The sequence below is a fragment of the Protopterus annectens genome, chromosome 15.part0, assembly GCF_019279795.1.
Source record: "Protopterus annectens isolate FY-2018-M chromosome 15.part0, PAN1.0, whole genome shotgun sequence".
In the NCBI taxonomy this organism is placed as follows: Eukaryota; Metazoa; Chordata; order Ceratodontiformes; family Protopteridae; genus Protopterus; species Protopterus annectens.
This window is the reverse complement of record NC_056749.1, coordinates 37,518,551-37,541,308: the sequence shown is the minus strand read 5'-3', so window position 1 is coordinate 37,541,308 and position 22,758 is coordinate 37,518,551.

Genomic DNA, 22,758 nt, shown 5'->3' with positions numbered 1-22,758 from the left:
TATACATACAATATGAAGCATAGTAATGAACAGATATACCAATAGCAAATAATACATACTGCAGCAAACATTAGCTATAAATACAATATGAAACATAGTAATGAACACATATACCAACAGCAAATAATACATACCGCAGCAAACATTAGCTACACATACAATATGAAACATAGTAATGAACAGATATACCAATAGCAAATAATACATACTGCAGCAAACATTAGCTATACATACAATATGAAACATAGTAATGAACAGATGTAACAATACAAATAATACACACTGCAGCAAACATTAGCTACACATACAATATGAAACATAGTAATGAACAGATATACCAACAGCAAATAATACATACCGCAGCAAACATTAGCTACACATACAATATGAAACATAGTTATGAACAGATATACCAATAGCAAATAATACATACTGCAGCAAACATTAGCTGTACATACAATATGAAACCTAGTAATGAACAGATATACCAATAGCAAATAATACATACTGCAGCAAACATTAGCTGTACATACAATATGAAACCTAGTAATGAACAGATATACCAATAGCAAATAATACATACTGCAGCAAACATTAGCTATACATACAATATGAAACATAGTAATGAACACATATACCAACAGCAAATAATACATACCGCAGCAAACATTAGCTACACATACAATATGAAACATAGTAATGAACAGATATACCAATAGCAAATAATACATACTGCAGCAAACATTAGCTATACATACAATATGAAACATAGTAATGAACAGATATACCAATAGCAAATAATACATACTGCAGCAAACATTAACTATACATACAATATGAAACATGGTAATGAACAGATATACCATTAGCAAATACATACATACTGCAGAAAACATTAGCTATACATACAATATGAAACGTAGTAATGAACAGATATACCAATAGCAAATAATACGCACTGCAGCAAACATTAGCTATACATACAATATGAAACATAGCAATGAACAGATATACCAATAGCAAATAATACATACTGCAGCAAACATTAGCTATACATACATTATGAAACATAGCAATGAACAGATATACCAATAGCAAATAATACATACTGCAGCAAACATTAGCTATAAATACAATATGAAACATAGTAATGAACACATATACCAACAGCAAATAATACATACCGCAGCAAACATTAGCTACACATACAATATGAAATATAGTAATGAACAGATATACCAATAGCAAATAATACATACTGCAGCAAACATTAGCTATACATACAATATGAAACATAGTAATGAACAGATGTAACAATACAAATAATACACACTGCAGCAAACATTAGCTACACATACAATATGAAACATAGTAATGAACAGATATACCAACAGCAAATAATACATACTGCAGCAAACATTAGCTACACATACAATATGAAACATAGTTATGAACAGATATACCAATAGCAAATAATACATACTGCAGCAAACATTAGCTGTACATACAATATGAAACCTAGTAATGAACAGATATACCAATAGCAAATAATACATACTGCAGCAAACATTAGCTATACATACAATATGAAACCTAGTAATGAACAGATATACCAATAGCAAATAATACATACTGCAGCAAACATTAGCTATACATACAATATGAAACATAGTAATGAACACATATACCAGTAGCAAATAATGCATACTGCAGCAAACATTAGCTATACATACAATATGAAACATAGTAATGAACAGATATACCAATAGCAAATAATACATACTGCAGCAAACATTAGCTATACATACAATATGAAACATAGTAATGAACAGATATACCAATAGCAAATAATACATACTGCAGCAAACATTAGCTATACATACAATATGAAACATAGTAATGAACAGATATACCAATAGCAAATAATACATACTGCAGCAAACATTAGCTATACATACAATATGAAACATAGTAATGAACAGATATACCAATAGCAAATAATACATACTGCAGCAAACATTAGCTATACATACAATATGAAACATAGTAATGAACAGATATACCAATAGCAAATAATACATACTGCAGCAAACATTAGCTATACATACAATATGAAACATAGTAATGAACAGATATACCAATAGCAAATAATACATACTGCAGCAAACATTAGCTATACATACAATATGAAACATAGTAATGAACAGATATACCAATAGCAAATAATACATACTGCAGCAAACATTAGCTATACATACAATATGAAACATAGTAATGAACAGATATACCAATAGCAAATAATACATACTGCAGCAAACATTAGCTATACATACAATATGAAACATAGTAATGAACAGATATACCAATAGCAAATAATACATACTGCAGCAAACATTAGCTATACATACAATATGAAACATAGTAATGAACAGATATACCAATAGCAAATAATACATACTGCAGCAAACATTAGCTATACATACAATATGAAACATAGTAATGAACAGATATACCAATAGCAAATAATACATACTGCAGCAAACATTAGCTATACATACAATATGAAACATAGTAATGAACAGATATACCAATAGCAAATAATACATACTGCAGCAAACATTAGCTATACATACAATATGAAACATAGTAATGAACAGATATACCAATAGCAAATAATACACACTGCAGCAAACATTAGCTATACATACAATATGAAACATAGTAATGAACAGATATACCAATAGCAAATAATACATACTGCAGCAAACATTAGCTATACATACAATATGAAACATAGTAATGAACAGATATACCAATAGCAAATAATACATACTGCAGCAAACATTAGCTATACATACAATATGAAACATAGTAATGAACAGATATACCAATAGCAAATAATACATACTGCAGCAAACATTAGCTATACATACAATATGAAACATAGTAATGAACAGATATACCAATAGCAAATAATACATACTGCAGCAAACATTAGCTATACATACAATATGAAACATAGTAATGAACAGATATACCAATAGCAAATAATACATACTGCAGCAAACATTAGCTATACATACAATATGAAACATAGTAATGAACAGATATACCAATAGCAAATAATACATACTGCAGCAAACATTAGCTATACATACAATATGAAACATAGTAATGAACAGATATACCAATAGCAAATAATACATACTGCAGCAAACATTAGCTACACATACAATATGAGACATAGTAATGAACAGATATACCAATAGCAAATAATACATACTGCAGCAAACATTAGTTATACATACAGTATGAAACATAGTAATGAACAGATATACCAATAGCAAATAATACATACTGCAGCAAACATTAGCTATACATACAATATGAAACATAGTAATGAACAGATATACCAATAGCAAATAATACATACTGCAGCAAACATTAGCTATACATACAATATGAAACATAGTAATGAACAGATATACAAATAGCAAATAATACATACTGCAGCAAACATTAGCTATACATACAATACGACACACAGTAATGAATAGATATACCAATAGCAAATAATAAATACTGCAGAAAACATTAGCTATACATACAATATGAGACATAGTAATGAACAGATATACCAATAGCAAATAATACACACTGCAGCAAACATTAGCTATACATACAATATGAGACATAGTAATGAACATATATACCAATAGCAAATAATACACACTGCAGCAAACATTAGCTATACATACAATGTGAGACATAGTAATGAACATATATACCAATAGCAAATAATACATACTGCAGCAAACATCAGCTACACATACAATATGAAACCTAGTAATGAACAGATATACCAATAGCAAATAATACATACTGCAGCAACCATTAGCTATACATACAATATGAAACATAGTAATGAACAGATATACCAATAGCAAATAATACACACTGCAGCAACCATTAGCTATACATACAATATGAAACATAGTAATGAACAGATATACCAATAGCAAATAATACATACTGCAGCAAACATTAGCTATACATACAATATGAAACACAGTAATGAACAGATATCCCAATAGCAAATAATACATACTGCAGCAAACATTAGCTATACATACAATATGAAACATAGCAATGAACAGATATACCAATAGCAAATAATACATACTGCAGCAAACATTAGCTATACATACAATATGAAACATAGTAATGAACAGATACACCAATAGCAAATAATACACACTGCAGCAAACATTAGCTATACATACAATATGAAACATAGCAATGAACAGATATACCAATAGCAAATAATACATACTGCAGCAAACATTAGCTATACATACAATATGAAACATAGTAATGAACAGATATACCAATAGCAAATAATACATACCGCTGCAAACATTAGCTATACATACAATATGAGACATAGTAATGAACATATATACCAATAGCAAATAATACATACTGCAGCAAACACTAGCTATACATACAATATGAAACATAGTAATGAACAGATATACCAATAGCAAATAATACATACTGCAGCAACCATTAGCTATACCTGCAATATGAAACATAGTAATGAACAGATATACCAATAGCAAATAATACATACTGCAGCAAACATTAGCTATACATACAATATGAAACGTAGTAATGAACAGATATACCAATATCTAGCTAGAGGCGAGGAATAAAGGCAGGATGTATATACAGATAGTACTAAGCTCAAACGGATACTGTTCTAAACTCATATACCTAAATCTTATGTACAAATATTGCACTAAAGTCAAGCAGATATAAAGCATAAGAAGGTGGAACAAGCTAGAAGGGCTAATGGGATGGAAGGGGAAGACAGAGGAGTAAGAGAGGAGACTGAGTGAGTAGTACACGTGGCAGTGAGAGGAAGCTAGGTGTAAGTCAGTTGGATGTGTATTTGGAGTTGAGATGAAGTGAGGTAGTTAAGCATGTTATAACAGGTCTGACAGACTGAGTGAGGAGGGAAGGGGAGGGTAAAGGGTGAGCCAGAGCCTGCAGAGAAAGAAATGCAATGATCAGAAAGTGTGAGGCAGGGTGGGGAGGGGAGGGGAGAGGACGGGGAGGTAAAAGGAGGGTTACTAGTTGGGACTGGTGCATGGGCATAACCAGAGACCTTTAATTGAGTTTTAGTGCAATCTTGAAGTGTTTGCAAGAAGGTAGTGTGGTTATAGAGGGAGGGAGATTGTTCCATAATCTGGATATGACACAGGAGAATCGTGCTTCTCTCGTTGAGTTCTTGGGTTTGGTCACTAGAACTACATTTTTGTTGCTGGAGCGTAGTGGTCTAGTGGAGCAGTAGGGCTGGAGAAGGTTTTGAAGGGATGGGACTTTGAGATGATGGTTTACTAACTTGTGGGCGTGAGAGAGTTGCTTCAAGTGAAGTAGTTGAGGGAGTTCAAGTCAGTCAAGTTCTCTAAGTGAGATAGAGTGGTGGCTGTGATAACATGCACCAGTGGCATCTTATCGCAGCCACCACTGTCTCACTTAGAGTAATTCTATATATGGAAAATACTTCAAAAAAACAAGTATCAGTAATTCCTCAATATACTAAAAGTTTTCAAGGAGGAGACAATTCTCTTCCACACACTACTCTAACCCTGCAACAGTCAACCTCCAAACCCTGGAAATCTAACTTTTTATGCCAGAAATGTTAGAAGTATAAGAAATAAAACTGCTGGACTACATGCCAGCATCACCCAACATAAGCCTGATATTCTCGTAACTGAAGCTTTGGCTTAAATCCAGCATAAACAGCTCTGAAACTATAACTCCTGGCTATAATATTATCCATTAAGACTGTATAAACAGGAAAGGTAATGGTATTTATTTTATATTTCTGAACAACTACCAGATTTCCCCTCACGACAAAACAATACCAAAATTAACTTCAGCAGGCCTTCTTATTACTTTTCTGAAAACAAACAGTTAGAAACAAACATGTATTACAGCCTTTTACATCCCTTTTGGTGACTATACAGCTGTACTGGAAGATATCCTACACTGGATATCCATAACATTTCCACAAGAAATACTACTAGGTGATGTGAATGTCAATTGGTTGGACATAAACTCTAACTCCCTTACATCTACTGGTAACTTAGCTGGTTTCACACAACTAATTAATAGCCCCCCTCACATTATAGTAGGACATTAAATTCACAGTTAGAATGGATCCTAGTATCAGACTCTAGGAAACTCACCACCACAGGTACAATGTTTGACTACCTCAGTGATCATCTCCCAATCTATACAATCAGACAGCATCTGAATGGAGAGATGTTAAGTCAGCAAGCAAAGGAGAGCAGTGGTGCTGAAACTGAATTCATCCTCAAGTCTTGGTGAGCACCTTCATGAGGTGGACCCTGTTTTTCACAAAATCTCACCAAGACGACAATGATACATAGACTGTATTTGTATAGCATATATCATGGACAGAAGTAGGCCAAACATTAAAAAGATAGCTGGGTGCACAAGACCCAGGATAAAAAAGTGCCTAATCCTGGTAGGTGCACTGGTGCCAGGAGTGGAAAAAATGACAGTGTAGAATCCGCAAAATACAGAAACATTCCTACAGTGGGGCCAGGCCTGACCCAGGGGAAGGATGACCCCTGTCCCCATTGTAGAAGGAAGTAGCAGTCCACAAAAATTACGAAAACTGATAGGCCAAAGAAGAGCCATAAAGACGAAAGAGTGGACTATTGAGGATAACAAAGAAATTATGTATTGTTACTATTATGTAAAAAGCCCAGAATTTCCAGCCACAAGATATACAAAAAGTTTTAGTGAGAAATTGGAGGAAAAAGAAATACTTCATAAGAAAAACTGTCAGAAGCTTCAAATAAGCATCTGTGTTCATTAATACAACAGATTTGTGAAAAACAGTATATAGATGAAGAAACGTTGATCTCTTTGGAAAAAGAACCCTCTGAGGAAGTGAGAAAATATAAACAACAAAACCTAGAGATATTTGAAAAGTACAAAAAGAAATATGGACATGGGAAAGAAAGACATATTTGATATGGTGCAATATTTATGCAAAGGTGAAAGCCAAATTAATCAATATAAAGAAGGCAGCCCCAAAGATATTCAAATAGAAATACAGGTAAAGGCATCCGAATATGGAAAAGTTCCCAATAAAAAAATATCACAAAGATGGAACGTAGAAAAGAATATCAGCAAAGCAGAAGTTAAAAAAAATAGACGTTGAAGTTATGGAGTGTCTGCGAAGTGAAGGATTTGGTGTAGAAGGCCTAGCACAGGTTACATCACAGCAGGATGGAGTAAGTTCTCAAAGTAGGGAGAAACAGGAAGATCAGAAAACATCTGAAGAAGACATTTGGACATGGGAAAGAAAGAGAGATTTAATATGGTATAATATTTATGCAAAGGAGAAAGCAAAACTAACCAATACAAAAACAGCAGCACCAAAGATATTTGAAAAGAAATACAGGTAAAGGAATCCAGACATGGAAAACCTTACAATACAAAAAATAAGACAAAGAGGAAAAGTAGATAAGATCATCAGTAATGGAGAAGTTAAAAAACTAAAAACTGAGGTCATGGAGCACCTCCCGAATGAAGGATTCAGTGTAGAAAATCTAATTCAGAAAGCACCACAACAGGATAGAGTAATGGATATCAGAAAATCTAATTCAGAAAGCACCACAACAGGATAGAGTAATGGATATCAGAAAATCTAATTCAGAAAGCACCACAACAGGATAGAGTAATGGATATCAGAAAATCTAATTCAGAAAGCACCACAACAGGATAGAGTAATGGATATCAGAAAATCTAATTCAGAAAGCACCACAGCAGGATAGAGTAATGGATATCAGAAAATCTAATTCTGAAAGCACCACAACAGGATAGAGTAATGGATATCAGAAAATCTAATTCAGAAAGCACCACAACAGGATAGAGTAATGGATATCAGAAAATCTAATTCAGAAAGCACCACAACAGGATAGAGTAATGGATATCAGAAAATCTAATTCAGAAAGCACCACAACAGGATAGAGTAATGGGTATCAGAAAATCTAATTCAGAAAGCACCACAACAGGATAGAGTAATGGATATCAGAAAATCTAATTCAGAAAGCACCACAGCAGGATAGAGTAATGGATATCAGAAAATCTAATTCTGAAAGCACCACAACAGTATAGAGTAATGGATATCAGAAAATCTAATTCAGAAAGCACCACAACAGGATAGAGTAATGGATATCAGAAAATCTAATTCAGAAAGCACCACAACAGGATAGAGTAATGGATATCAGAAAATCTAATTCAGAAAGCACCACAGCAGGATAGAGTAATTGATATCAAAAAATCTAATTCTGAAAGCACCACAACAGGATAGAGTAATGGATATCAGAAAATCTAATTCAGAAAGCACCACAACAGGATAGAGTAATGGATATCAGAAAATCTAATTCAGAAAGCACCACAACAGGATAGAGTAATGGATATCAGAAAATCTAATTCAGAAAGCACCACAACAGGATAGAGTAATGGGTATCAGAAAATCTAATTCAGAAAGCACCACAACAGGATAGAGTAACAGGTATCCAAATTAAGGGGACATCAGTGCAACAGGAAGTAATTGGTTAGGTGCCATATGAAGATAATTTGGAGCCTTCCACAGGAAACAAGTTTAAACATTCACTTGAAGCTAGACAGCAAGGAAAGGAACAGGAAACTGTGGAAACTCTGACGCAGTCAATGTTGAGGAGTGATAGGCTTGTGAGTTCCCATATGACAGAACAACAGATGGCACAGGATGAAACTGAACAGAACGTGCCACAGGAAGATGCTATAGAACTTTCTATAGAATACCAGCAGGGAACGGAAACAGGGGATGTGCCCTCAGTTTGGAAGAAAATGAGTTAAGAGAAGAGTTGCTTGATTTAATAGAGATAGATACACATATTAAGATCAATGATAGAAATAGACTGCAGAAGGTCAGTAAAACCCAAAAAGTTAGAAGTTTGATAAAACAAATGAACACAGTAATTAGGACTGTCCATAGAGATCCATGTGATATAACAGAAGTAAACAGGATATATTACTGTGCAGCTAAATTAATAACTGATAAAGTTCTACCACAAGAGCACAGGGTAGTGAGGAAAAGGAAGATGAGAAATCAAATACCATCATGGAGGTATCGAACAGAGAAAACTATAAAGCAATTAAAACAGGAAGTGTCACTGTTAGAAGACCATAGAAGAGGGAACAGATCAACAAAAATACTTAGAAAGACAGATGTGATAATAGCAATGCACAGTATTAGAACACATCGGGATCTATTATGTACTATCGCAAATAACAAACTAAAATTCTCAGCACAGGCAGAAAAACTTAGAAGATACGCAGATAAATATAAAGGAAAAGTACAAAATAAGCAATTTATGGATGACCCAAAAAGTTTTATAGAGAACTGAGAAACAAGGTAAAAAAAACACCAAAAAAGAAGAAATCAATGCATTTTGGAGAAGCGTTTATAAAGATCCTGTGGAACATAACAAAGATCCTAAATGGCTAGAAGAAGTAAAAGAAAGAATAAGAAGTTTAAAGGTACAGGATATGAAATGGGATGAAGTAACAGACAGAGAGACTGAAACAAAGTTAAGAAAAGCCTCTAACTGGAAAACCCCAGGCCCAGATGCAGTACCTAACTTCTGGTTAAAAGTATTAACATCTTGCATGAAGATTTAGCCATGAGTAAGAACTATATATATGCGCATCCTGAACAGACACCAACCTGGCTAACAACAGTAAAACAATGCTCCTACTTAAGAATAAACCTGCAAGCTATCCTAAAAATTATAGTAGAAAAATTACAGTAACAGTCTGCATTTAATTGCTGGAACCTGTGTTGTGAGAGACTGCCTTCCAGACTATCTGCAAATATACAGAGCTGAGTATATTATTTATTTATTCCAGTTTGATTACCAGGGAGATCCGCTGGGCTTAAGAGCCCGTCTTCAGTGGAGGCCCGGGGAGAAAAGCACCACATAGCAAAGTTAATTACATGAAAATATCAAAGAGTTAGAGTACAAACAATGGGTTCCTTTAACAAGAAAAAGTCAACGACGATTACAGTTATTGTTCAGAAAAATAAATAAACAAGCTTTTAGTATAAAGGCTAGATATTATTATCTAGTTACATTTTTTTTGGTTATAGAGTTTGTTAATTGTTGCTTAGATCTCTGTTGAAACTGTTGCCTCCCTGTTCTTCTGACAGACTGATAGTACAGTTGTGTACTCTTACCATAAATGTAGATGTTTGAGTGTGTTCACTGTTGCAGTCATGACTGTAGGGTTCTTCCTGCCAGCAGCAGACCCCGATCGGCCAGAGTCCCAAAGTCTAGATTGGGCAACAGCTGAGGTCGCTTTTATCCTGACGTCAATGCGCCAGAAGGTATAAAGACCTCAGCTGATGCCATTTCCCCAGTTTTTCTTGCCCCAGATGTCACGTGCCCAGAAAGAAAAGTCTAAAAAAGAAACCATGCCCAAAACCTCATCAGCCAAAATACCTCATAACAGATAATACTCAAAGAAAAAACAAAAGAGGGGGTTGGAGGGAGGGTAACCCAGACTGCAACAGTGAACACACTCGAATATCTACATTTATGGTAAGAGTACACAACTGTACTATGTCCTTCGTGGTTCACTGTTGCAGTCATCACTGTAGGGTTGAGTCCCAAAGCTAAGAAAGGGTGGCTGGAGGAGAAACAGAGGGAGCGGTCACAAAACCTTGCAAAACCGCAGAAGCAAAATCGGCCCTAGATTTAGAATAGAGAGGGAGGTTGTAATGCTTAGAAAAAGTATGTACAGAACTCCAAGTAGCAGCTTCCAAAATATCCTTGGTAGGAACCCCACAAAGAAAAGCTGCTGAAGTAGCAATAGCCTGGGTAGAATGAGTCCTAACATTAACAGGAACTGGATTGCCATGATAAGAGTAACAGAACTTGATGCAATGGGCAATCCACTTGGAAATAGTTTGCTTAGTGATTGCTTTCCCCTGAACAGTAGGAGCATAAGCAACAAACAACTGATCAGATTTCTGGAATATCTTGGTCCTGTCCAGGTATAAACGAAGCTGCCTGTGCACGTCTAAAGAGTGCAAAAGACTTTCTTCCTCACTTTCAGGATTAGGATAAAAGGTAGGCAAATGAATAGACTGATTCAAGACCACTGCTGAATCCACCTTGGGCATAAATGTGGGATTAGTCCATAGAGATACCCTGTCCTGATGAAAAATAAGGAAGGGTTCCACAGCCATGAGTGCTTGCAATTCCGAAATTCTTCTAGCAGAGGTAATAGCTAAAAGAAAAGCAGTTTTCCAAGACAAAAATTTCAAATCCATGGAAGCTGCAGGTTCAAAAGGAGACAAGGTTAATTTCTCCAAAACATAGTTAAGATCCCAAGTGGGAACAGGAGCCCTCATAGGGGGCCGAATATTCTTAGCCCCTCTAAGAAATTGTTTAAGTAATGGATGAGAAAAAATCGGAGGATCCGTATCATAATGTGCAGAAATTGCAGAAGCATGAAGCTTAACAGACGAAAAAGATAGGCCCATATGTAACAACTCTGTCAGATACTGTAAAATCAGAGGAATTTTCAGAACAGCAGAATCATCACCCTGGACTTGATTCCAGGAGCAAAATCTTTTCCATTTACCCGCATAAGATTTTCTAGTGCTGGGCCGTCTAGCTTCAAGGATTACATCCACTACCTGTTTGGAAAGAGTAGAGGTGTTTACAGACCCTGGATCCACCAGGCAGCTAGATTCAGAGTTTTGTCATGACTGTGCAGGATCTGGCCATCCTGTTGAGACAGTAGATGAGGGATCTGAGGCAGAATCCAGGAAGGCTCCTGAACCAGGTTCATCAGAGTGGAATACCAGAATTGCCGAGGCCAACTGGGAGCCAGTAAAATCATTTGCAGTCTGTCCTGTTTTATCTTCAGAAGTTCCCGAGGTAGAAGAGGAAAAGGAGGAAAAGCATATACTGAGAGGTGTTTCCAACTGAATGAGAGGGCATCCACTTACCATGCTAGTTTGTGGTAGGTCCTTGTGCAGAATGTCGGAAGTTGATGATTCTGAGGGGATGCAAAGAGATCTATGTCGAGACATCCCCAAGTCTTTATAATCATCCTGAATATCCGAACATCCAACATCCATTCGTGTGGATCCGAAATGTGTCTGCTCAATGTGTCTGCCAGAGTGTTGTCTTTTCCTGGCAGGAATTGCGCTTGTAAGTCAACACTGCAGGTCAGAGCAGTGTACCATAGAGTCATGGCTAATCTGCACAGGGGGTAAGAGTGAGAGCCCCCCTGCTTGTTTATGTACCACATCACTGTAGTGTTGTCTGTCTGTATCAACAATTGTCCTGGTAGAAGAAGGTCCCTGAAGGCTATCAGGGCATTCTGTACAGCTAGCATCTCCTTCAAATTTATGTGCAGGTGTGTTTGCTCCTTTGTCCAAACACCATGAAGACATCTCCCGTGCATGTGGGCTCCCCAGGCATAATCTGAAGCATCCATTGTCAGAACTTGGTTGGTCAGTGGAGGACAAAAAGGCTTCCCCTTGTTCTGTCGACAAGCTTCGGCCCACCAAAGAAACTCTTGCTGAAGACAAGGCAAAATCGTGATCACTGTTTCCAAACTGTGGTAATGCTGAGACCATACACTCTTGATGTACCACTGCAGTTTCCTCATATGCAGTCTTGCATATGGTATTAGCAGAATGCAGTAAGCCATGTAACCCAAAGCCTGCAGATTTTTTCTTGCAGTCAGCTGTTTCATTGAAGCCAGGTGCCAGAAAGAAGAAGCCAGTTGCACTTTCTTGTCTGGTGTCAAGGAAGCCATCTGGGTTGTACTACTCAGAAGAGCACCCAGGAAAGTAATCTGTTGTGTGGGTACCAGATTTGATTTCTTTAGATTCACTGTGAAACCGAACTACTGAAGAATATGCTGCACAAAAGCTAGATGCCGAAGTAGAGTGTCTTTGTCATCCGCTTGAATAAGACAGTCGTCCAGATAAGGGTATATTTGAATCCCCTTCTGTCTGCAAAATGCCATTACTGGTGCCAGGCACTTTGTAAAGACCCTGGGCGCAGTAGATAAGCCAAAGGGAAGCACAGAGAACTGGTAATGCTTCGAGCCCGCTTTGAAACGCAGATACCTTCTGCACTCTTGCCTTATAGGAATATGCAGGTAAGCTTCTTTTAAGTCCAAAGTCACCATCCAAGCGTTCTTGCGAGCATCTTGAATTTTGGTATATCTAGGAAGGTGTTTAGTACAGAAAGGTCCAGGATTGGTCTCCATGAATTTTCCTTCCTGGGAACCAGGAAAAGTCTGGAATAAAAACCTTGCCCTATTTCTAAATTTGGCACTAATTCTATGGCCCTCATAGCCAGGAGGGACTGAACCTGCTGTTGCGCCTCTGCCCACTGATGATTTGGCAGATCTGGCCAACCGTTTCATTTTGGCAAGGTGTGGAAATTAAATCTGTAACCTCTTGAGACTATGTCCAGAACCCATTTGTCCCGGGTTATGTGGCTCCAATTTTGATAAAAAAGAGAAATCCTTCCTCCCAAAGGTGCTTCCAGGAGAGGAGCCCCTGGAACCAGAAAGGGAGAGTCATAAAGACTGTTTATGGTAGGGTTGAGACTTATCTTCACCTCCCTTGGGAGAGGGGGCACTCCACTGCCTATTCCTAAAATGGGTCTGTGCCTGTCCCCTACCTCTGGAACGCCTGCATCTGCCTCTCTGAGACTTGTCCGAGCCCAGAAAGGACCAAGGTTAAGCTGGCCAGTGTCTGCTAAATCTAGGAGGTTGCACCTGTAAAAAATTCTTAACCATCTGCATAGATTTGGCTTTGTCCTCCATTTTCTTTAATACCTCTTCAGCTTTGGACCCAAACAGAACATCGTGCTGCAAAGGGGCATCCAAAAGTTTGGCTTTAACCTGATCCGGCAAGCTTTGTTCCTTTAACCAAGCATGTCGTCTGATAACTGCGCCAGCTGTTGCAGCCCTACAAGAAGCTTCCAAAGAATCAAAACCACAATGCAGGGTATGTTTACCCACCTGTTTAATAGCATGCAATAAATCCTGTAACTCCTGATTATCCGCACCAATAGAAATAGCTGACATGTTTTGTTTAAATACAGACAAAAGGTATTGCTGATACTTCAGCATATGAAATTGACAGTTCAAAGCCCTAATAGACAATGTAGCAGAAGTATAAACCTTTTTACCCCATCTCTCCAAAGCCCTGGACTCTCGGTCAGAGGGAATAGAATTTTTAGCAGAGGCCACTTTAACACCCTTAGGACCCTGAGAAATTGTTTCTGGATCAGGTGAAAGATTCTTAAAAAGAAACTTGTGAGAATCTGGAACCCTATAATACCTATCCAGTTTGACCGGAGCAGAGGGAAAAGAATCAGAAGAGAGAGAGAAGCTTCCGAAAAAACATCATCTACAATGTCCAATACAGGGGGAATAGCCAGAGGCCTATGCTGTGGCAGAAGAAGAAAATCCCTAAGCCTTTTCTTGGATTCAGAGAATTCCTGCCCTTCCCAGTGAAAATGCACCCTCATATCATGCAAAAGTTTCACCAAAAGAATAATCCTCAGGAGGAGAGGCTGAAGGAAAGGAATCTTCAGCATCAGAATCCCCATAAGGAGGAAAAGAATAATCCTGCTCAAGGGAAGAAGCAGAAGAAACAGAAATTTGGTCTGAAGAATCATAATTGGACTGTAATCTAGGCTTCTTGTCAGGAGGGGAATGTGAACCCCTGATCATAGTTAAGAGATCTTCAGCCATCCTAAGCATCTGCCTCTGAGGCCTAGGACCCTGATCAAAAGGTGCCTGTGCTTGCCATTTCACTTTAGCTGGAGCCTTAGATTTGTCTTTGAATGTAAAACTGAATCCACATTTACAGGAAGCTGCGAAGGCCTAAGAACTCCCTCAGAAGCCAGTACCTGCCTACCGGCTCTGGACCCAACTGAGGGAGCAGTATCCGAAGGTCCAGTCCCTGGCAATTCTGAAGACCCCATCAGCTCCACATCGGAGTTGGTACAGGCAATTGGTTCAAAAGAGGCGGACAACAGGTGCTACAAAGGCACCTCACTGATGACTGACGAACCAGCAACTGGCAATAACTGAGCAACATCCTTTGCTGTGGACCTCGGAGGCCTGTCTGCATCCTTATGCCTCTTACACACCCCAGAAACTGGAAAAGAATCTGAAGACATGTTATAATTAAACCTTTTTCCAAAATAGTAAAAGGCAAAGTTATATCTACGCCTAATAGTATGCTGATTAAATCTAGCACAAAACGCACAATTAGCAACATCGTGGTCAGGACCCAGGCAGGGAATACAGTAAGAGTGAAAATCCCTATGAGGTATTTGCTTCCCACAAGAAATACAATTATTAACTTTTTCTGACATCTGACTGGAGCAAGAAAAAGACCTCCCCAATGGGGTACTTATCTTATAAAACAAAAATCCTGGGATTAAATCCAAAAACAAACAGGAACAGGCCGACCAGCATCAGTGAACTGCAAAGGGCACCGCGTGGCAAGAAAGACTGGAGAAATGGCGTCAGCTAAGGTCTTTATACCTTCTGGCGCATTGACATCAGGATAAAAGCGACCTCAGCTGATGCCCGATCCAGACTTTGGGACTCTGGCCGATCGGGGGCTGCTGCTGGCAGGAAGAACCCTACAGTCATAACTGCAACAGTGAACCACGAAGGACATCTGCAAATATACAGAGCTCAGAATATTTTTTTGGTTTTAAAGTTTGTACTGTTAGTTGTTGCTTAGATCTCTGTTGAATTGTTCTGTCCCACCCACTCTCCCTATTTTTAGTTTGTAGTTTAAATTTGGTGGTTTTTGCAGTTGCCCGCCCCACTGTAGATTTGATCTGGGACACCCCCCAGTCCCATCTCTTTACCACATTCTACCTAATAAACTCCCTCTGCACTTGCTTTTAGTCCTTTTTAATTTAATTGCATTTTTAAACTGTGTTTGGTCTAATATTGCTACATACTCGTGTGCTAGCTTGCACTGCATGTGAATTGTTTTTACTACTGTTTTTGCTACTTTTCTGAAAAAAAAAACAAAACTGTAAGCCCGTTTCCTACCTTTCCTGTAACTAGTGTTCCAGATACAGATTTGCTGTATCCAGGACTGTTTGTAAGCTTCTGAGCCCCCCAAGCCTTTCTGTGTTGGAGGGAAGCTTTCTAGCTTATCAGTGGGAGTGGTAAGCACTAGGTAACCTGTCTATGACATAAGGAGTGGTTCTGGCCCAGAAATTGTAGTTACTGGCCATTTGGGCAATCTCTTCCATCTCTCTCAACTTTCTGATTTGAAAGCCCGCATTTGCACTTGTTTCTGTCCTGTAACTCCTCTAGTGCAGATACAGATTCTTAGTTTTAGTACTTAAATTTGCTTATTCATGCTCAACACTTGTTCAGAACTTGTAAGCACTAAATAAGCTACTAATTACTACAGCACTCAACCTTCCTCATTACCTAGAGGAAAACAGTTTTTGTACTTACATTTCTCACTTGCTTAGAGAAAAACAGCTCTTGTACTCACTTTCCTCACTTGTCTAGAGGAAAATAGTTTTTTTATTCAGGCATGTCTAAGGGTCAGCTCCCAGTGTTCTCTCCTGTCTATCTGATGAATCTGGGCATCTTGAGGCAATGTAGAAATTGCCTCATGTACACAGATAACCCTCTCCTCCTACCACCCAACACTACAACCTGTGAGAGATGCACTTATCTAGCCAAACTGGAGGTAAAGCTCTCTCCAACCAAGACTGAACTTGACAGTCATGAGGAGAAGGTAAACATTCATCACATAATCTCACTAAATCTACACCACCAAAATCCACACATAGTAACGCAAATACATTTGCGGAGGCTCTCAATAATAATCTGTCTAAGCAACAGAGACCTCCAAAGCAGAAAAGCAAGCAATCTCCATCCCCCAACACAACCCAAATGACACATAGCCCACGGACTTAGTGTGCCACTCAACCACAGCCAATAAGGCAAAACAACATACCCAACACACTATTCATAGGTGACTCTATAGTCAGGCACACTGATGTCCCACTCACCAGGCTAAACAAGGAGAAGGTTACTGTCAGCTGCCTGTCGGGTGCCAGGATCCGCCACATAACCCACGCACTCAGGTCACACCACAACAAGTACAAATATGACTCTGTCATTGTCCATTTTGGTGTGAATGACCTGAGACGTACCTCCCTGGACTACATGAAAAGAGACATGGAAGAGTTCTCCGATCTTGTAGCCCAGGCAGGTATGACCCTAGCCCTGAGTAGCATTCTGCCATTGCCCAGAATGATACCGCAGTACAAGGACAAAATTATTGACTTCAACAATTGGCTAAGCTTCTGGTGTCATTCTAAGGGGATCCAGTATCTGTCTGCTTGGGATGACATGGTCGACAGAAAACGATGCTTTGCCACAGATGGCCTGCACCTGTCCCCCCTGGGATTCCAGATAGTGGCTAAGGCTGTTGCTGCCCCTATAGTGCCTTTTTTAGGCAAGGTTCAAATAACAAATTCACCACCATAACAGGAACAGGCAAGCAAAAACTGATGGGTAATGCTACTCAATGCTAGAAGTCTAAATCTCAAAATGCACTCACTCGAGGCACTCCTTAAAATGGAGAACATTGATATCTGTGCAGTGACTGAGACCTGGTTCAAGGCTCCAGAGAGCACTCCTGCACTACCAGGCTATATCTCATACCACACGTTTCAGCCATGTAACCTGGACCGAAACACCAAAGGCGGAGGTGTGTCCATATTCATTAAGGATATCCACACCTCCAGGCTAGTTGCTCAGCATAATGCATCTGAGGTTATCCAAGTGCAACTAACTCTGGGCAAAACTGCAATCCAAATTGTAGCTTGCCTCAGATCCCCCACCATGCTCCAGGATTCCCACTACTCTTTTCTTGATGTACTGGAAAATATTAGGGTACAACCAAACACCCTAATAATGGGCAACTTCAACTACCCCACCATTAACTGGAAAAACTACTTGTGTACCAACTCCTTAGCTCAACGCTTTCTGGAATTCATAAACTCCAATGCCCTGGATCAACTTATCCACACCCCCACCAGGGGCAACAATATCCTAGACCTAGTCATTACCAACATGAGTGACCGGTGTTCCACACCTGAAGTCAACTCCTTGTTGGTCCGATCCGACCATAAGCTAATCACCCTAGATATCCACATCCCGCCCCCACCCCCCATTAAGGAAACCACAGTAAAAAAAATTCTCCAAAGCCAACTTCATGCTTCTTAAGACAGAAGTGGTGAACTTCATGACACCCATGCAGATGGACAATACAGTTACAACTGCTGAATCCTACACAAATGCACTCTATAAGCACTTATACGAGTGCATGGATCATGCTATCCCAAACAGAACCAAGATGCTATCCTCCAAAAAAAGGAAACCAATCTGGTGGTCCCCTGCCATAAACAAACTGTACAACAGAAGGAAGAAACTGTTGCAAAAGAGAGTAAAATCCCATGAGTGGAGGAGCTCCCTGGTCAGCCTCAGTAAGAAGCTGTAAGAAGCCTCAGTAAGAAAAAGATAGATGCTATAAAACCGGATATAGTGGTCGATGAAAAGAAGACAAAAGTAGCACTGATCTTTGTGACACTCAGTGGCTACAGTGCCTTGCATACAAAGTTATAAAATAACAGAATATGCAGGAAGAAATTAGAGCAAATTGGAAGAAAAATACCCAGACAGCCCTAATAGTAGTAGGAGCAATGGGACTTATAAAAAAGAATCTGCAATCGTATTTAGATATGTTACCAATACATGTAACCCCATACGATTTGCAGAATGAGTCATTACTGGGCACATTTCTGGTACTGCAAAGAGCACTTCTGGCTTACATCAAAAACTGAAACAATACTAATTTCATGGAGTGGGGTCCATTCCCACCATGTATTAGAAACCCAGAAGACTTGGAGAAATTAAAAAAAATCAGACGTCACAAATCCATTTAAAGAGAATGTTTATAAAACAATATGCAACCTATCCAAGTTTAACTCAGAAACGTTCATAACTACTCCATTATCTATTACCTGAAACTTCCTAAAAATCTTCCCCTAAGATGATGCTGTAAATTAATTTAGTACAAGTTTCCTGAATATCCTAAATAGCCATGCACCTCCTAGAAGGAAGAGACTTGTAATTTGGCTGTCCAGAAAGAGTACAATGTTAATGCAGGACAGAGAAAAAGCAAGGAAAGAATAGGAAAATATAAAACACCGCAATATCTCAAAACTTCAAAATTGCCTGTCCTATCAGTATCTCAATCTTTATAAATAGGTCAATCCAGAAATCCCACATTCCCTCTGTGTGGAAAAAGTCATAAATTATCCCTCTGCACAAAAAAGAAATAGCAGTCTTACCCCCCCCAAAAAAATACTCGGAAAATGTATTCAAATGCAATTGCTAAAATAAATCCTGCAGGAAGAACCCTTATCCCCTACACAACATGGCTTCCATCCTTCCAATAGTACTACCACTGCCCTTCTAACCTATATAGATACTGTCAGCAAAGCTATAGGTAACGGCAGACTAGTCTCTTCCTTATTTTATAGACTTGTCTAAAGACTTTGACACAGTTTGTCACAGCAAACTTCTGTTTCAAATATGATCACTTTGTGTCTCTCAGCCCACTTTTCTTTTTGGTTCAAAAGCTACCTGATTATAGGAGGTGCCTGTTCTTGCACTATTTTGCTAAGGCTTAGAACTCCTTACCTATATCTATAAGGTCAATACCCTCCCTCCTATCCTTCAAAACCATTTTGAAAGGCTTCCTAGCTAAAATCTGGTTTTGTTCTTGCTCAACATCAGGATAAACTATATCCATATCCTTTACTCTCCCTTCTTCACTAACTTTCTTACATCTATCAATATCTCACTTCATATTGCAATTCTTGTATTATACTAACTTACCTTTAATTTCTCTAGAAACTGGCTACAATTTCTGTAAATATTAACTTGTATCTATTCTTAACCAACATTGTCATATTATGTTTAATTTCTTATAATTATTTAAACTATAGAAGTTTGTTGTTATTATTATTGAAGATTGTAAAATTATTGTTCTAAAAATGTTTTTAATACTTTGGAGCTTTTCTCCCCAGGCCTCCACTGAAAATAGGCTCCTACCCGGTTGGACTTTCCTGAAAATCAAATGTAAATTAATAACAGTTCCCATAATCTTTCACATACTCTCTCCATAGTCTGACTTTTCCAGAACTGTATTTACTAAATAACATTTCCAGTGTAACTGATCAAAGCATTGTTTTAAAAAAGGGGAATGTAACTTTTCCCAGTAGTGCATTGGTCCCAGATATTATTATAATTACATAAGGAAGGTATGCAACTCTTACCCCCTTCATTTTATATCTATTTACACAGAGTATTAATTCATATAATTTCCTTTGATGAAATCAGCTTGGGGGAAATGAATTATATCCCACTAGACATTATCAGTGTTTATGCTTTTTGTCAAAATGATCACCCATGAAAGGAACTTTTGTGGGAAAACTACTGCTCGGTAGAGCTTAATGGCTTTTTAGCAAAATAATGTCGCTATGCAAATGTCATTAAAAGTGTAAGTTCCAGAAATGTATTCATTAAATGCATCCAAATTAAATCTGCCATGCAGGTGACTTTTTAAATTTATGGTTACCACTTTTTTAGATGTTTAAAGTGGGACAGGTTTTACAGATTTATTAGATTTTGATAAGCTAATCATGCCCAGAATCAGTGCAAAAGACTGGGTTTCACTTTATTGCCAAAAAAAAGCTCATTGTTGCATAATTGTAGTTGTTTTGATTATTTAACAACACACAAAGATGGGCAGGGGAGTAACACTATTAAAATATGCCTACATTTTAACCTGATATGAGGCTGCCTACACTAGGCTTACACCATCTCTTTGAGTGCAAAGTATAAGACATTCCCTGTAGCAAAGTTCATCCTTTTGATATTGATATGCTCAACACACAATGTGTACAGGCAGTGACCTCTTTTTTTTCATAAATTCTCCTTCCTTCTCTGTTTATGTAACAGTGAAGCTAGTATATCTGAGTTGGGGGGCTGCAGAGGCCTATCGCTATGTGCAGCTTGCCCTCCTGCAAAAAAAGCACTTATTTTAAATTGTTTATTGGTTGTAGTCCCAGATGAGCTAATGCTGGTGAGATGAGACCTCACTAACTTGAATGACATAAAGAATCTTTAATATAAAGACATATATATATATATATATATATATATATATATATATATATATATATGTATATATATATATATAAAAGCAGGTTTGCGTAAGTATGCCTGTTGCCGAGGCCATACCACAGTGCGGATAAGGGAAAATTCACTTTTCCCCATTGTAGTGCGGTCTCGGAGGGAGAATATTAAAGTAGGGGTGTGGGGGAAAGCCTCCCTGCTAAAATGTTTAACATGCTTTAACAAAAGCACTTTTTCGATAAAAGCGCTTTTGTTAAAGTGTGTTCGGTGGTTATGGATTCTGACATTTGATCATTCGATCAAACACCCTAGATCCATATATATATATATATATATATATATATATATATATATATATATATATATACATATACATATACACACATACACACACACACACACACACACAAAACAGATCACTAAAACAAACTTTTCTGATGTCACAAATAAAAGGTACCAGGATAGGAACACTGCTATTTATAACCACTTTTGCAGGATTCATTTCTCATGTTGTTCATACATCATTATGATAGATCTTGCTTTGTTACAGATGTTGTAATTTAGTTTCAGGCAAAACTCTCAGTTTATCACTGATTTTGAAGAATGTCACTGATTTTGCTTCATATTTTGCCCTGTCCCTCATAAATGTCAGACTTTTTGATAAATCACTAAAGATCAGAAATTAAAGCTTCATACGTTGTAGTCTTCAGAAAATGTATATTGTTGTTAACCTGTTGTTCTGTTAAGTTTGTATTGAAACGTAGTACAAAGTTGTCCCTGATTTTTTTTCACCTTGATTATTTTTAGCTTTGCTCCCACTACTCAGTTCTTGAACAAATAATTTTTGAGGGCTGACAACTAAAATAAGGGGAAAGATGTGAGTTTATTTTCTTAGACATTTCTGGTTTCTCTGAGATTGAGCAAAATCAAAAATTGTAGAAACAGAGACTGGGAGCTGTGAAGGGATGCCCCCCCCCAATAACAACAACTATAATAACTGTTGAAAAAATAATAAACTGTTTTGCAGGGTTTTTGAAGTACAATTACTTATACATTTTGCTCTATTTAATATTTTAACGTCAATTATGGGAGGTTTGATATTTCTTTAAATACTCATCAGGAGCTAGAGCAAAAAAAAAACATCTAAAACTATACTATCCTACAGAAAGGAAATATACTGACGTGTTGTTCCTAGCCATTGGTCTAGGCTTGGAGTGTAGGGAGAGGTGTTGCATCCTAGACCAACTTTAACAATGTAGAGCCCCCATCCGTGTGTAGTTCCTGCCACACTACCCCTCCCAATAGTGCATCTTCTATGACAGTAAAAGCGAGTCGGTACTGAAAAAGCTGAGCCAGCTC